This window comes from Biomphalaria glabrata, chromosome 16 (assembly GCF_947242115.1).
Source record: "Biomphalaria glabrata chromosome 16, xgBioGlab47.1, whole genome shotgun sequence".
Lineage (NCBI taxonomy): Eukaryota > Metazoa > Mollusca > Gastropoda > Planorbidae > Biomphalaria > Biomphalaria glabrata.
In genome coordinates this window covers 14,029,845-14,046,886 of record NC_074726.1, presented here as the reverse complement: position 1 = coordinate 14,046,886, position 17,042 = coordinate 14,029,845, and the positions used below count along the sequence as shown (strand labels likewise).

The 17,042-nt window shown below is 40.2% G+C and overlaps 1 protein-coding gene across 1 annotated transcript in view; it reads right to left on the bottom strand.

Moving 5' to 3' along the window:
- The window catches only part of LOC106071788 (uncharacterized), an 81,690-nt gene that overhangs the window by 48,206 nt on the left and 16,442 nt on the right, over nt 1-17,042 (bottom strand). The gene's annotated exons all lie outside the window — the stretch shown is intronic.

Here is a 17,042-nt window from a genome sequence, read left to right as displayed (position 1 = left end):
ATCTAATTGTTTAAATTTACTGAGGGGTGGTACCCATTGAGGCCTGTGGTCTCAAGAACGCAGTGCCGACTGAGGAAATCAGGCGCTGCATTTTCATTTCCAGGAACATGTTCAACCTGGAAGGAGTATGGTTGCAATAGCAAAGACCATCTCATAAGTCTGGCATTTAGGTGCTTGCTGGAGGATAAGTAAGATAACGGCTTATGGTCAGTTTGCAGAGTGAAGTGCTTTCCATATAAGAATGCCTGGAATTTCTCTATCGCCCACACCAGTGCCAGGCATTCTAGCTCTATTGTGGCGTAGTTGGATTCTGCCTGGTTCAGCTTACGGCTTGCATAAGCTACTGGAAAAAGTGTGTCACCGGATCCTTCGGCAGTTTGCATCAGAACTGCGCCCAGGCCAGAGCCACTGGCGTCTGTCCTCAACACGAAAGTGCGGGATAGGTCAGGTAGCTTGAGCACTGGTGATGAAGTAAGGCATTCCTTGAGTCGTTGGAATGCGAGTTCACATTCCTCATTCCATGTCACCTTGTCTGGTCGATCCTTTTTTGTTAGATCTGACAGTGGGGCAGCGATAGAGTTGAAGTGTGGGATGAATTTTTGATAGTAACCACACATCCCGAGGAATGATCTCACTCCGGTTTTTGTGATCGGCCTGGGAGCCTCGAGTAATTGAGCAACCTTTTCTTCGTCTGGCATGAGCTGGTTTTCTTGAATGACATGGCCTAAGAACTTGAGTCTTGTGAAACCGATGAGACATTTGGAGGGCCGAGCAGTTAGACCCGTCTCGCGGAGCCTTAGCAAGAGGGAGGAGATGAGAGCTATGTGTTCGGACCAGGTCTCCGTGGCGATCAGAATATCATCTATGAAATTTTGGATGCCTGGACGGTCGATGGGAGCTAATAGCTTTCTCATCATGCGCGTGAACACGCTAGACGAGTTATTCAGACCAAAGGGGACCGTTTGAAATTCATAGTGTCCTTGTGGGGTGCTAAAAGCTAGCAAAGGTCTGCATTCTGGCTCAACTTCTATTTGATAGTACCCTCGGCTTAAGTCAAATTTGCTAAAATACCTAGCGTGACTTAAGTTGGCAAAAATTGTGGCTGGGTCTGGAAGAGGCTCCGCTTGGAATTCAGCCACTGCATTGAGGCGTCGAAAATCAATGCACATGCGATGGCCTCCATCTGGCTTCCGAACTAGCACCACTGGAGCGTTGTATGGAGAGACCGAAGGCGCTATAATTCCAGCTTTTAGAAGCTCTTCCACCTCTTGTTTAATGATCTCAGCTTTTGCGTGAGGTAAAGGGTAGGCCTTTACTTTTATGGGCTCAGCACTTAACAGCTTCATCGAAAACCGCTCAAGCGATGTTCTGCCAGGCTTATCCGACAAGACGTCATGGAACTCCCCCAGCATAGATTTGACCTCGGCCGTTTGCTCGGCGTCTAGCTGTGGACTAATGGTGACGTTCTCGTGTGTCTCCACTGCATGGAGGGGGTACTCCACTAGGTCTTTGGGTTCTTTCACATCCTCTGCCACCGCTATAGCCATCAAGTCTCGGGGAGGGTCCGTTTGTAAAGGCCTCTCTAAGTAGTGCTTGAGGAGGTTTACGTGATAAGACTTCTCCTTGCGACCGACTTTAATGACGTAGTTAGTGGGCGATACCTTTTTCAGCACCTCGAATGGGCCTTGCCAACAAATCTGTAACTTGTTTGTGTTCTTGGGCAGTAACAAGAGAACCTTATCTCCGACGTTGAGTGACCGTTCTTTAGCCCTCCTGTTGTAGTATTTCTCTTGTCTCTTACGTGCTTTGATGAGGTTGCTTCTAGCCAGGGACCGTATGTCTTGTAGCCTTTCTTGGAGGTCCTTCACATATTTGGACACCGTTTTGACTTCATCGTTGAGTTGCTCTTTGGTCCAAGTTTGTTTTAGGATTTCTAGTGGGCCACGGGGATGAGATCCAAAGATGATCTGGTATGGTGAATACCCTAGACTGGCGTGAGGTACCTCTCGGTATGCGAATAAAGCAGCAGGTAGGTAAGTGTCCCACTCTTCTGGTTTATCATCGATGAGGCGTTTAAGCATCGTTACCAAAGTGTGATTGAACCGTTCTACAAGACCATTTGCTTGAGGGTGGTATACCGAAGACCGGAGATGTTTTGCATTAAAGAGAGCATACACCTCCTTCATTAACTTCCCTGTGAACTGAGAACCATTGTCTGTTAATATCTCTTCGGGAAAGCCTATCCGAGTGAACATATTGAACAGAGCTTCAGCCACATGTTTAGAGTCTATGCTTGACAAAGGGGCGGCCTCTGGCCATCTTGATGCTTGACATATGACACAAAGAATGTAGGCGTTTCTTTTCTTCGTGCGGGGTAGAGGACCAAGTATGTCCACAGATACTCGTTTAAACGGAGTTTCGATCAAAGGGGTTTTTCCCAGAGGAACGGGCGGAATGCGATTCTTTGGAGACAACTTTTGGCACTGTGGACATGAGGCGACATATCGTTTGATGTTTTCGGTCATGCCAGGCCAGAAGTAATGGAATCGGATCCTGTTGAGGGTCGAGCTCTGACCTTGATGGGCACTTAAAGAGGAGGCATGACCTGTTTGCATAACCTGCTCCCTGTATGGTTTGGGCACAACCAGCTGGTTGCAGGCATCTGGTTCTTTACCTCGTCGATATAGTAGCCCTGTTTTAAAGAAGAATTGTACCTTGCCAAGGGCGGGTTCACCTTCTTGGGCGAACCTAAGATATTTTTGAAGCGAGGGGTCTTGCTTCTGAGCTTCCCTAATCTCAGTGGGAATGGTATTGACTTTGAGGGAGTCAGATTCTTCCACTTGTACCTGTGATCTGGTGAGAACAGGTGCAGAGACGCTGGGGTATGGTGGTGTTCCTAGAAACACGTATCGGCAGCCTAATATGAGATCATAGGCTGGGGATTTCATCACAATCGCTTTGATGCGACCGCGGACATATTTTGACTCTACATTTATGAGAGCCATAGGTAGAGTCTTGGGCGGACTCTCCAAATCAACTGTTTGGATTTGAGTAGTCTCCTCGATGTAGTCACTCGGGCTTACCAATGACTCCCGAACTACAGCTTCCACCAAGCAACCTGTGTCGTTGAGACAAGTCACAGCTCTCCCGTTGACCAGCGCCTTTTCGACACTTGGGGGATGAGGAGACTCACCTGACTGAGTGGTTACTGCGGCCAAGACGAGGGCTTCAGCATCACTCGGTGCAGGATTGCGTATACTATTTAGAGTATGGGTGGGCTTACCTCTGCTCCGACAGTCTTTAGTGTCGTGCGAGTTAATTTTATGGAAATTACACCATTGTTTAGGAGGCGGGTGAGAAGATCTATAATTAGCAGGGTTCGGGGTATTGGGGCGAGGATGAACGGCCTGGTTGTTTTTGTGGTTGGGTGGATTGTTTTTCCCTTGGTGGGAGTTAGCTCTATTTGTGCTTGCTTGGGGCTTTGAGTCTTCCGTCTTTGTCTTAGTGTCACGTCTGGCAGCTAAATATCGGTCTGCAGCAATTGCAATGTCAGAAGGGTCAATCACCTGTTGCTCATTGACATATATTCGAGTTTCCTGCGTTAGGCAGTCTCGAAGCTGCTCAGCCAGAATAAGGTTTCTAAGACCTTCAAACGTTTCGGGCATTTTGCTGAGGGCTAGCCATTTTCCGAGGTATTTGTCCAGCCTGTCGCAAAGATTGACATACGTTTCTTTGCGCTCAAGGCGGGACCCTCGAAACTTCTTATGGTATGAATCAGAGGTTAGCTCAAATTGAACCAATAGTGCCTCTTTTAGGGCTTCAAAGTCCTCCCGTTGGTATGAGGGGAGCTTTGTGTAAGCCTCATAAGCTTTGCCTCTAAGGCATTGAGCTAGTCTAAAACACCACCTATCCTTGGGCAAGCTATAATAGCGTGCCACCTCTTCGAATCGTGTTAAGTAAACCTCAACACTTTCGCTCTTCTCATCGAAGGGCTCGAAGGGGATGTTTGGTGAGCTACTTGAGGACCCTTGGCTGGAAGCTGGGCTAGCGGGCTGAGAATCAGCGACTGTGCGAGCCGTCTCATTCTCTTGAGCTATTTTAGCTCTCTCAGTTGCCTGTCTCTCCCGCTCCATGGCTAACTCATGCTCATTTTTGAGTCTCTCGTGTTCGAGTTGTAGTTTTTCTTTTTCTAATGCTAACTCGAATTCTCGTTCTCGAGCTAACTTTTCCTCTAATTCCCATTCATCCAACTTTTGTCGGATGTAGTCAGAGCGATCTTTCCCTTCTAATTCTAACAATGCTGCTGTCTCTGTCAGCTCTTGTATTTTTACTTTTCTGTCAGAGTCAGTTTTGGACCTAGTATTGCTGGCCATTATTTATGTATGAGAGAAAAAAGATTGGAGACTACTAAGACTAAAAGGAGGGATATTATTGAAGTGAGAGCGTTGTATGAAGCCCGTATGAAACAACCACGTTGCCCGTGATAATAATACAATATTAAGTACAGTGATGCAACTTAAAATAACCACAAATAATAATATTATACTAAGTTAATACGTGATAACCTCTAAAGTAAAATAGATATAAAATAAAGACTCTAGCAACACTCTTCACTCCGTTTGCAATCCGTTACTTTAAGATAATGAAAGTATATTATATTTAGGAAAGTTCTACTGCTGTATGCCTGTGCCTGTCTAATGTAGGATTCTAGTTACAGATCCCGTGACAAGACCCCATTTATATGTGACGAGATGTTAATTAGTTATTATTTGGCTTGTTTATTTATGTCTAGGGGAAATTTTATTAATTTTATCCCGCTCACATATAAGATTTTGTACAGGCACACCGCAACTAACAGTAAGAATAGACCAATATTGTAAGTTCATAAATAAAAATAATTTAATAAATGAAAGTTTACAAAGGAAAGTGATCAAATAAAATTATAATTAAGAAAATAAAGGAAATAAAGGTGCTAATATCTAAAATAACTGTTCATCATGGATTGCTAATTATTGAGTTATTGGAGGAGAAGAATGTTCCTATGTCTGCTACTTATTTTTCTTAGCTGCTAGGCCTTGGGTCGTCTTCTGGCGGTCGTAGGACTGGCACTCAGAAGGATGAGTCATCCGGCTCTGTCTTAGGACGTCGGCTCGGGATATTCTCTATGCGGTAGGCAAGCTGGCTCTAGGGTGAGGCCGCTGCCTGTTTAGCAGTAGAGATGGTTGGTGCTGCAGACTAAGTTGTAGTGGGACGATCTCTCAGCTGTGATCTCTAGCTCGTAGAGAGCCGTGCTAACTCAACACCAGTTTATCTTCTGCTGCGAAGGTTGCTCTAATCTGTAGGCAATAACTATTGGGCAGTGGACAGTTTGGGCCGGGTACTGGGCAGATGATACTGGGCAGTATAGGGCACTGTGGACACTGGGCAATATGTTAGGGCCAAGGACAGTAGGCAATGCCTTCTTGCTAACAGGTATGTAATTGGGGGGGGGGGGTGTATCTGGTGTGGTCTGCCTCGGTTACAGCTTTCTATGGAGATCTGGTAGTCGTAGCAATCGTGTGTAGTAACCAGGGGTAGCAATCAGGGGTAGCAATCAGGGGTAGCAATCAGGGGTAGCAACCAGGCTGGGGATAAGACATACAATTAGGAACCTCCTAAAGGCATTGAGTAGGGATTCCCATATGCCTTGCAATCATTCAGATGTAGGCATTGGTATCAATCCCAATAAGGCATTTAAGACAATTATGTATAAAACTTTAAAGTACGTATACAACTCAATAACAAAGGATATAAGTAAGATAACCACAATAAATGTGCTATAGTACAATGTAGGATGATATTTGTCAAGATTCATCCAATAAGTTTGATTACGACGATAAGTAATCAGTTACAGTAAAATGGGGAATGAGCATATTATATACTAAAGGATAAGATGAAAATAAAATATTAGGGATATGGCTACAGTAATAAGTGTTTGATATAGTTAATCAAAATTACATTCATCCAAGGAACTATAAGTTCACAAGGGTGGGAGACATAATAACATGCATGAGGGATATACAATAGAAATGTGAAATAACTAATTTCACATGGGCTCTGTAAGTTTAGAGCACTGTGATCCAAGTTCTTAGACAGTACTTAGATTCACGAAAGGTTATTGTTTACATCCATCACTAAAATACAGGAATGGATGAAACATAACAAATTAAATATAATAACTATAGTTTCAAATGTAGACAACCATAGCGGCATTAATAATACTATATGAAGATATAGTATCGACATAAAATAGTACAATGTACATACATAGTAAAATCATAATGTAATGACGGGGAACGTGGTTGTGTACTAATGTGTGCTCACACATCCCTATAAGATAAGAATGAGTATAGTAAAATGTTTACACTTACCCGTTTGTCCCTAATGAAATCTCACAACTAAACTTCCTAACAGAGGAGACTGTATGAATCCTAGCGGGCCTAATTTGGAATGTTTGGGTCTCTCTCTATATATAGATGGGACTTTTCGTTTAACGGGTGGGGAAGAAAGCTAGCTGATTTTCTCACATGTATCGATGTACCGGAGATGTCAGGCGTCAGGTCAGATTTATGGTCAATATTCGTAGCCTACCGTGAGAGTAAAGTCTTAAGCGAATATGTATCTGTCCAGCCCGAGTGCAATGCTATTCTTAGAGCGATGTGTATCCTGCGGGGGGGGGGGGGGGGGTTAGGTGTGAAAAGTTATTAGGCCGTGGCGTGTAGCGCGGGTGCAGCGCTGTCCAGCGGTCAATAATTAAAAGTTAGCCCTCGAGAGGCTAGTTAATGTTTTACGTGGAGATTCGTCCCGTGAGAAACGTGCGAGGGGGGATAAATCCTACAAGAAATTAGTTATGGGTGGACAAGAAAATAATTGTTTAAGTTAAAAATTAAAGTTTCTCACGGTTTGCTGGGAAAAACTCAAATGAACTTTTGTATGCAAGTTTCGTATCGTCACAATGCTAACAACTGTCTTTCAAAGAGTTCAACGCCTACGTTTGGAGTTCAATTATGAGACTAAATAGTTTGATAAGAATAGCAATGTAGCAGTAAAGTTACCATGCCCTAGGTCAGTGGTCGACAACCTGCGACTCGCGAGCCACATGCGGCTCTTTGGATGTTAAGCTGCGGCTCTTTAGTTCCATGCGCAAATATTATTTATTTTATAAAAAAAAAAAAAAACTTTTACAAATTATTCTGATTCGATTCTATCTCGCAGACACTTGTACTCGCTTTTCAGCGCAAGTTCTAAAAGAAGAACTTCTAGGATTGCTAACGCTCTCGTGAAAAACTAAAGGAAAAGATAGAGCTAAGGTCGTGCGACAATACATTGAAGACAATAAAATCGATATAAATAAATCGTTTCAATAGAAACTGATGGAGCCAGAAGTATGACAGAAAAAAATAAAAGGGACAACTACGATTCTTTGACTCAAAATTAAACCATGAAATTTTTACGTTTCACTGCATAAGAAACCAAGAAGCGCTTTGTGACCAAACATCTCCGGACGAAATAGCTGAGGTCATGAATTTGTTAATCAAGATTTTTAACAGCATCTTGTTTAAAGCACTCTACAATCGCCAGTTTAAAGAATTCTTAACGAAATGTTCAGAAGAAAAAATATCTTGTGGCTCTTTAGAAACGTTGATGTTGTGTAAAGTGTCATTTTTGGCTCTTCCGACTCGAAAGGTTGCCGACCCCTGCCCTAGGTCAACACTGCCATTGAAGAATAGTCATTTCAGAAGACTCTACAATCTATGTGGAAATGGTAATGGCCTTTTTTTTTCTTCTCTAAATTGTAACAGTAAAAATGATCTCAATAATATGATATTTTCTAACTCAGAAAAAGAGAATGACATTCAATAGCACTAAAAAAAATGTGGAGAAGAAAAAATGATCCTCTTACAGAACATATGTTACAGAGCGATTACATCTAGTTTTATCACAACCTAAAAATACACAAAAAGCTTCAGGTATGCACTTTACCATACACAAACACACACACCAACATTGTAGTGTCGCATATACTCCTACGGAAAACCCAGTAGTGCATCTTGTAGTTGTCGATGAAGGGGTTCTAAAACTGTTTATACCACTTTCAATATTTAAATACCGGTACCCTTATTACTTCCCCAATAAACAAGCTTCTGAATACAACTATTCAACTGTTTTCTTCATTTGTCTTCACTTATCTCACGACTAAACCTAAACAAAGAAACATCTCAGGTCGCAAAAAGCTTGTCACATTTGAAATCAACATCTGTCATTCAAGAATGATACCATGTTGATACCAGTGCATCTCAAAGTCAGAATAACGCTTTCGTCACAAAGGCTGCAGGTCCAAATATTCTTGATTCACATTTACAAATTCAGCGAATGTTAATCTGTCCTTTGGCTACTTGGTATTGAGCCCTTATTATTAGCTGCACTTTTGATGATACTCAACATAAGGCCCAGGGACCCTATTCAGCCCGTAACGCCTACCATTGACCACCTAAAAACTAGTCCAAAGTGATTATTGAAACTCGATTCCAGTTAACTAATTTTTTTTTGTTGTCCGCCAAGAAGGTAACTAAAGGTTGGTATACCAGTATATAGTTTGATATTTTTGGTTTCTGGCACATTGGCACAATTTAGGCCATGTCATGCCTTTAAACCCTCAAGGGTTACTTCCCCTTAATAGCTCAGGTTCTAAATGTCAGCTAATTTATTAAAAATAAAGTTCTTGATAGCTCACATAGTACAAATGTATATACTTCAATAAAAATCTGTTGTAAATATATATTTACAATTACTATGCCCTATCTCAAATCAAATTTTCGTAGTCAACCCCACCTCCCGTATAAAACCCAGTATTTAAACGAGTTCTAACAGTAATATGAAATTCCGTCAAAGTTCCGTGTTTATTTGTAGCTAGGACTCTCCAAATTTTTCGTTCCGTTCGTCACTAACTAGCTCCTAGAATTCATTAAGTCAAGATACCGCTGAAATAGTCTATCACTCGGTGTACACAAATAAGTGACACACATTCTAACACTTCATGTACACAGCTAAGTGACACATATTGTAACACTTCATGTACACAAAGGGGCTTGCACTCTTACTAATTCACATCCACATGCACACGTACATCACTATGTCAGTGAACACCCCAGTGGCCCATTTCATGGAAGCACCCCAGTGGCCCATTTCATGGAAGCACCCAACCACATCCATGGTCATTAAATTTAAATTATCCTTTGCCTTAAGCAATTGAAATTTCAGAAACACCTGTTACACACAAAGTGAGGAAACTTTCTCAGGAAACAAACAAACTGTGTCCATATCTGTGTCTCTACAGCTACAGTCAATCTATCCTGTCAGACCGTTGTTTTCTTTATCCTAGTCCAAATCAATTGGATGACACGAGATCCAGAGCTTAAAGCACGAAGCTCAGGACCTGGAATTTAATAATCTCGCCATCCCTTTAGATCTACATCAGAAATACCACTTACCCCCCAACACACACACACACATCCACCATCACTTTTACAAAGCTTATATCAACTCTCTTTGTCTGTCTGGTAAAAAGTGTGTACACGTTATTTCTCCAACACTCGGTTGATTAATAACTACTCAATGATTCAACAATTGGTTAATTTTTAGATTGATTCGTGTATTGTTACCGACTATGAATAATTATGAATTTGGAATAATTAAGCAAAATTTAAACTTGATCCAAGAATGGGAAGTGGGAGAAAAAAACGTTTCTCTCATTAAAACAAAGCATTTTGTTTCCCCTATTTCGAAATCAAACTAAATAATTAATCACCAACAATCAATTTATAAATGGTTATTTTTTTAAAATTAATTCGTATCTTGTCAGGTTGAATGAATGATTGTGCAAAGTTTTAACATGATCCGAGAATAAGAAATGGGAGAAAAAACATGATCAAATTTTTTTTACCAGACAGATAGACAGATCGAGTTACTTAACGCCTAGTAACAAACAACAGATAACTAAACTTCTATTTTCATACACATCTCAACAGCAGGGTGGTTAGCATGTCGGATTGAGTCATGAGTTCGAATTCAGGTCGTTCCCCCGTTGTTGTTGTTTTTATAAATGCTTTTGAAAAGCAATAACGGTAAAAATTCAGCCAGATCTCCCTTTCTTTACCCCTCCCCATCTTCCCAACTGATCCAGACAAGTTATAGGATCATAGCGTGTTGAGAAAGCTAAAAGAATGAAATGGCGCTAAATAAAAACAATTGATAAAAATAATATCTAATCGCACAGATTTAGTATTGTTGGTCTAGAACAATCACAACTTTGATTCCATGGACTGATCCAAACTAATTGATACAATTAACATTTCGTATAAGTTTTTTGTTTTTTTTTTCATGTTGTTCTTGTGTCAGGTGCTCTTTGGGCTCCATTGAAAACATAAATAATGCACCTAGACTTGTGAGCAGGGCAAGGTTCTTGAATATATTTTTTGTGTTTTTAAAACTGTGTGAATCGGTCCGAGTGGCTGCAGAAAACTTCCTCTCGGGGTTCCCAAACTGCAGAAATGAAGAGATTCCTATATTTGACTGCCCCATACTTCCAGTTAGACAGGCCCCATTTGCTCTTGACTTGAATGAACGCAAACATGAACAAATGTTTTTATACAGGGATATTTAAGAAGCGAAACCATGAGCCTCTGAAGCCCTCGCTCAAATAAAATTCCAGGAAGATGTTACCTCCTCAATAGACTTTTGTCCTCGGCTTCTTTCGTTTTTATTTTTTTTAGTGGTGGACGAAGGGGGATTTCCCCATCTCACAGACACATTTTTGGGGTGACTTTAAAAACCCGAAATGTGCCGAGAAATATAAGACGTTAGTCGAATTGATGACTACAGAGTAAACAGTAACAAATCAACCAAAACAACGGATCAACCAATACAACGAATCAACCAAAAAACAACGAATCAACCAAAAAACAACGAATCAACCACAAACAATGAATCAACCAGAACAACGAATCAACCAAAACAAAATAAACAAATCAACCAAAAACAATGAATCAACAAAAGCAACTTCTTTCTGAGTGGGAATGGTGAGGAATTCATAACAATTTGAAAACATTCTTTTCAACAAAACCCACTAATTCTAACGAGGATAAAAATTCAATAAAAATGTTTGGGAAAAAAAGAAAGAAATATAATAATCAATATCAACAAATATAAGTAGTTGTGCCAAAAAAAAAAAGTAATCACGCTACATTACCTAGATCTTTTACTGATTTCATTTTTTAAAAGCATATTATTTAAATTATAATGATATTAGTTACACACAAAAAAAAAATATATACGTAAATGAAAATTGATAGATTAGCCGTCTGAGGAGTCATGTCGAAATATTTAGGATTACGAAATGTCCTTGAAGTGTCCTTCTCTTCGCTTATTTCCACCTATTGGTAAGGTGTAAGAGCGCCAAGGCTAGAGAGAAAAACAAAACAAGAATCAGAGAGAGAGAGAAAAGAGAGTAGGAAAGGGAAAGTTGGAAATAACAAAAACAAAAAAAATAAGAAAGAGAGATAGAAAGGAAGTGAACATTATTAGATGAGTTGGGCAAACTGAAATGTCTACAAGGTTCATATGAAACAAACATAGTCATCTGTTAAATAAAGACTATTTGTTTTGCTTATATAACATTGAATTATCAACACAAGACGAGGAATTAAAAACAAAAAAGGGAGAGATAAACTTGTATTCAAGTGAGATTATTGAACCAAAGTGAGTCTGAAATGTTACTAGGTTACTCCTGAATCCCTCAACAAGACAATTAGCCAAGTGTGAACCAGTGAGCGGTATAAATAGACCCAATACAAACAGTGACATGGTGTTTCGCAATCCCCAGGTAGGGGAAGACCACTCATCCAGTACGATGCTATTATCGGCTCTTGTAGTTTTCCCATACCACTGTCTCACGTAAATCTCGCGCGCCGGGTTTCTTGGGTGCTAGTTCAACCCATTAACACATCCATTGTAATTTAATTCTTTCCACCCAAAGGGCTCATCGCCAATGGAGAAATGTATGACCACTTTGTTGATAGGCAACATAGTAGATTTAAATTTAAGTTACTTTCTACGACACTGAAGCTACCGGTATTTCATTAGTGATGCTAGCATGTCAGGTTTTCACTAACACTAAATATGGATCACTGTCGTGTAATGATGTCGAATATCAAATGTAGCGGCCCTTAAATAGGTCAATCCTCCCGACCCCGAAAATCCCTAGCTACACCTCTGGTTGTCTCAACACTCTTAAGAACTTTCCATTGACGAACTTTTCACCACAATCAATAACAAATCGGGGAGTCGAATGATCCATGCCCATGCTTCACGTACATTTGAAGCCAATTGTGAGCGCTGATAACATAGCTGATAAAAACAGCCGATAACAGCACAGCTGATAACATAACTGCTTATGAAAAAAACAGCTGATAACAGCAGAGAACATAACTGATATCAATACAGCTGATCACAACTGATAACATAGCCGCTGATAAGAACATAGAACTGAAGTTGTTAGTCTTGTGAATAGTTTATAGTGTAGTAAAGATTACGTTGGAAACAAAGTCTGTCCATATATTCCTTCCTGTCAGACTCAGCTCCCTTCCTATGCTATCCAACTGATAGTATTGAGAATCTTTAAGAAAATAAATACGAGTTGGTGAGCGTCTGGGAGCTCCTAGACAAAAAAATAATAAAACCTACAAAACAAGGTTTGGAAAATTCAGCCCCAATTAGAAGTTGGATGAAGTTAGCTTGAAGTGGTCACTGAGTGTAAACTAAGTAGACACAGAGTCCAAGGCTTAGACTAAGTAGACGTCCCAGGTGGGTTACTAACATGGTCCCCAATACACGTCTGTCGATTCATGCGTGTTCTCCAGAGCACCCTTCCAAGACAAATGATGGCACGGTACATCTTCAAGTTCTTGATCTGATTCGGGGATAGGATTTTCTACGGTTGTTACCTTAAATCTTATTACTAATTATATGAGGCAAATATTATATAACTGCTACAGGATCTCTTTGGACACCTCAACGTTCGGAGAAGAATCTAGTGTAATGCCTGGCTACGCAGAGATCGCCTTCTAAACAGGCAAAAGGTAATGAGTGGACCATTTAAAGGAAAGCGTTTATGAATATCTTCGTATCCGTTACTTAATGATAAAGACGTGTATTTGTAGCTGGACTTACAGGGATTTTATTTCATCAGCTCACTTTCTAGTAAAAAGTTTGTAAACGTTATTTCTCCAACACCCAATCTCGGATCAAGCTGAAATCTTGCACAATAAGTTCTTTTACATGACAACACAAGAATCAATTTAAAAAAAAAAAACCAATTAGTTAATTAACTATTGGTGATTAATTTTTTGTTTGGTATATCAAAAAGGGAAAGAAATTGTACTTGACTTAAATGGTGGTAAAACTGAATTAGTTCCATTTATAGGTCGCCGCTTTACATTAACTTTGTAACAGACAAACAGATAACTAACTATACATTGTTCTATTTCCATAGGCAACTCACTAGCAGATCGTTGAGGATGTCCGCTTGATGAGGCTTGCGCCATGAGTTCCCATTCGGGTCGCACCCCCCCCCCTCCTTTTTTTTAATCCTTTAAAATAGCGAATAGGGAAAAATTCACCCAGATCTCCGTTTCTTTCTTCCCCACCTCCACCCATGTTCCCAACTGGTACAAATAAGTGATAGGATCATGCCGTATTCGGAGAGCTAATAGCATGAAATAGCATTAGACAAAAACAATTAGTAAAAATATGTGTAATCGCACAGATTTATTGTTATTAGTCTAGAGCTCATCTCAAATTTAATGAGTGACTCTGAGTAATTATTACAATTACACTTCGTATAAGCTTTTTTTTATGTTTTTCATAAATATATATTTTTTTTTTTTACAAACTAACATAAACTTAAAGAAATAGCGGCAGATTAGAGCACAAAATGCTGAAATATATTTACCAAAACGAGGCTGATATATGAAACAAGAAAAACAACTCATGACCAGACAAAACCAAATACGAAAGTACACGCTCCTGCAGAATCGACTTCTCGGAACGGAGACAAGGGAGGGCGGGGGTCTATTTCTACAATTCATGAAGAAGAGAACGTATTCTAAACTAGGTAGACACACAAATAATAGAGACAATAAACAATCGAGGGGGTCATCATGTCATGGAAATGTCGCGCGACTCCAATTAGAGGTAGGCCAGAAATCACGTTTCTCTCGCAATTATCAAATAGATAAGAAAAAAAAACAGGAGAAATGATCCAGGCATTTATACAGACATTGGCAGACGCACTTTAAGGTCATAAGACAGCACTTTTTAATGCAATAATTAGTGACAAAATCTATCACAAGAATATTGCGCGCAAATGTGATATTGTTTGGACAAAATGGCCTGCTATATGGGACAGTATTTTACTCTTGCTATGTAAAAGGTAAAATTAAAAGTCCTCCAAATAAGACATGTACTAACCCTCTTGTATTTGTGTTGTGAGTTTGTGTTTCGTCCCAGTAAATGTCTATGCTTTAATCACGCGTGCATTGCGGAAAATATTTTTTTTTAAAGTTCAGCATCTAAAAATAGCAATCAATCCTTTGAACAACCATGTACCCGCATATTTTACGCCACATATATTTTTGCTTGGTTGCTACTTCGCTACTAGAATTGCTATTTCTCATCCTGATGTTCAAGATAAGTTAAACAGTGATGAAATAGAGTTGAAGCTCAAATAATGATTGTATTGTAATAACTCTGCTCCTGTACAGATGTTTTTGATGCGCATCAACACTGACTACGGACGGACGATTTGGATGCTCAAGGAGAGAGATCTGATTCTCGCCAAAGTGAAAGGACAAGCAGAGCTAGGTTCGACTCGCCAAGAGTTAGAGAACGGATCATCACCAATAGACAGGCCAGTAAGGTGGAGTTGATCTGTGGGGGCTCTTTGGACAGGAAGGTGGAAGGGACGCTCTAACGAGACATTCCAGGTTTTGGAATGGTTGTAAATGACTGCTCGATGGAGCTCCTAATTGTTTGCCCTATTCATGACCCATTCGTGGATGTTTCTACACGCTTAGTGTGCCCACCATTAAAAGTGACGGACCTGTTGTAATGTTATTCATATGTAGGGCATTTCTTGTAGAGAAATTCAGAACTATCCCATAGTGGGCCTAAAAATATCTTTCCACGAACACCTCTGCAAACCTTCTAGACTGGGTTTTCATCCCGTAGACGGTCCTTACCCATTCGTTGGGAAATGAAAGATAACGAAGCTGTAATAAATATGGTGCAACTACATAAGTCGAAACTAAAACTTTTGTACCGGTACCAGACAAACATTACTAGAGGGGAAAGATGTTCACCTGAAGTCAAGCCCGCGGAGGAGGCTCAAATATTACATTTGTCACTGCTCCAAAAACTGAGGCAATAAGTCCTCATCGGGCAGTCACGTGACTAGGCGATAACTATTTTTTTCTCCTTTGAAACTGCTACGTCACAGCGTCTCCCCCCCCCCCTCTTTTTTTTTTCTCCCAGCGCCGAGTCAATAACTTGTGGGCTTAACTCCAGTCAAGGTCGTCACAACACGACCTCGGCGTTACAAAGAATTCGTTTAGTAGGGCGAGATTCCGTTGTGTGTCGCGGGAATTTGTATTTGACTCTGGTGTGGAGGTGGTGGTGGAGGACGACAGACGAAAAGAACGGGGAGGGCAAGTTAAGCAAGCGGTTAATAGAGATGTCAAGCGAAGCGGGCCCAACGGTAAGTCTGTCTAGGTCACATGACGTGACCACGTGTCACTAAGTACGTAGTTAGTCGTGGACTACAATGGGCTGTTTCACTGCTGTGTCCGACAGACAATAAAAAAAAAAAAAAAAAAAGAAAGCTTGCAAAACGAAAGGAGAACAGGGAAATAGTTTTACACCTATCTAGCATCAAATGTTCTATTTAGTATTGCTCTGCCCAGCTGTAATCTAAATAATGTAATACATTTTGTAACCCCCTTTTTTTTTAAAGTAAATTTCCTCTTTTCAGATCTTACACGCAATGATGCAGATTATGTAAAGCTCATCCGTTTCTATGATCTAATGTTAAAGAGAATGTCATGTGGCCAGCACAACGACCAACCCCCTTTTCTTTCCCAAATAATGTCAGCCTCCCTTTAGAGAGCTGAAATTCAGAATTTCTAATTACCTGTCTTCAGCTGGTTTCCGCAAGCTCTTACGTAACAAAAAAAAATATTTTTCAAACCATTTACAATCAATTTTCTTAATATTAAAGTCTGATGTCTAATGGTAAATAAGAGTGAACTAAGTTACGACTAAATTAAAAATGAATTGGAGCGACTCAAGCATTTTGACAGGTAAAAAAAATTAAAATTATATTATCAAAGGCTATGAAAAATGTATGTAAGTGTATGAGTACCTACGCTAGTGTATACTGTAAGAAAAGATCAAAAGCCTGTAGGGTATTTCTTGTAGAGAAATTCGGAACTATCCCCTAGAGGGCCTAGAGATATATTTCCACTAACACCTCTGCAAACATTCTAGACTGGGTCTGTTAGTAGTTTCGTTGGAAACTAAAAGATAACAATACACAAAATCAATTCACTTAGTGTACGTCTCCTGTGCTTTCTCATCAAGGCTTTTCTTTCTTGACTCGATACACTAACGTGTCTTCAATAAAGTACCTTTTTTTCGGTTGTCTTCAGTCGAGTTTGATCAATACTAGACAACTACAGACATTAACGTCCTTGTCAAATTCCATTTCCACGTTCAATAAGCCTGGATAATTTCATCTTTCCTTATTATGGAGCATGAAATAAATACAAACTATAAATCAAGCAACATGATCGAAGAGCCTCGTGTCTGTTAGCGGTTTTCGACCTGCTTGATCGTTATTTCCCTGAGAGGGCCCCTAAGTCCAGCACCGAGAAGAAACGACCCCAAGTGAG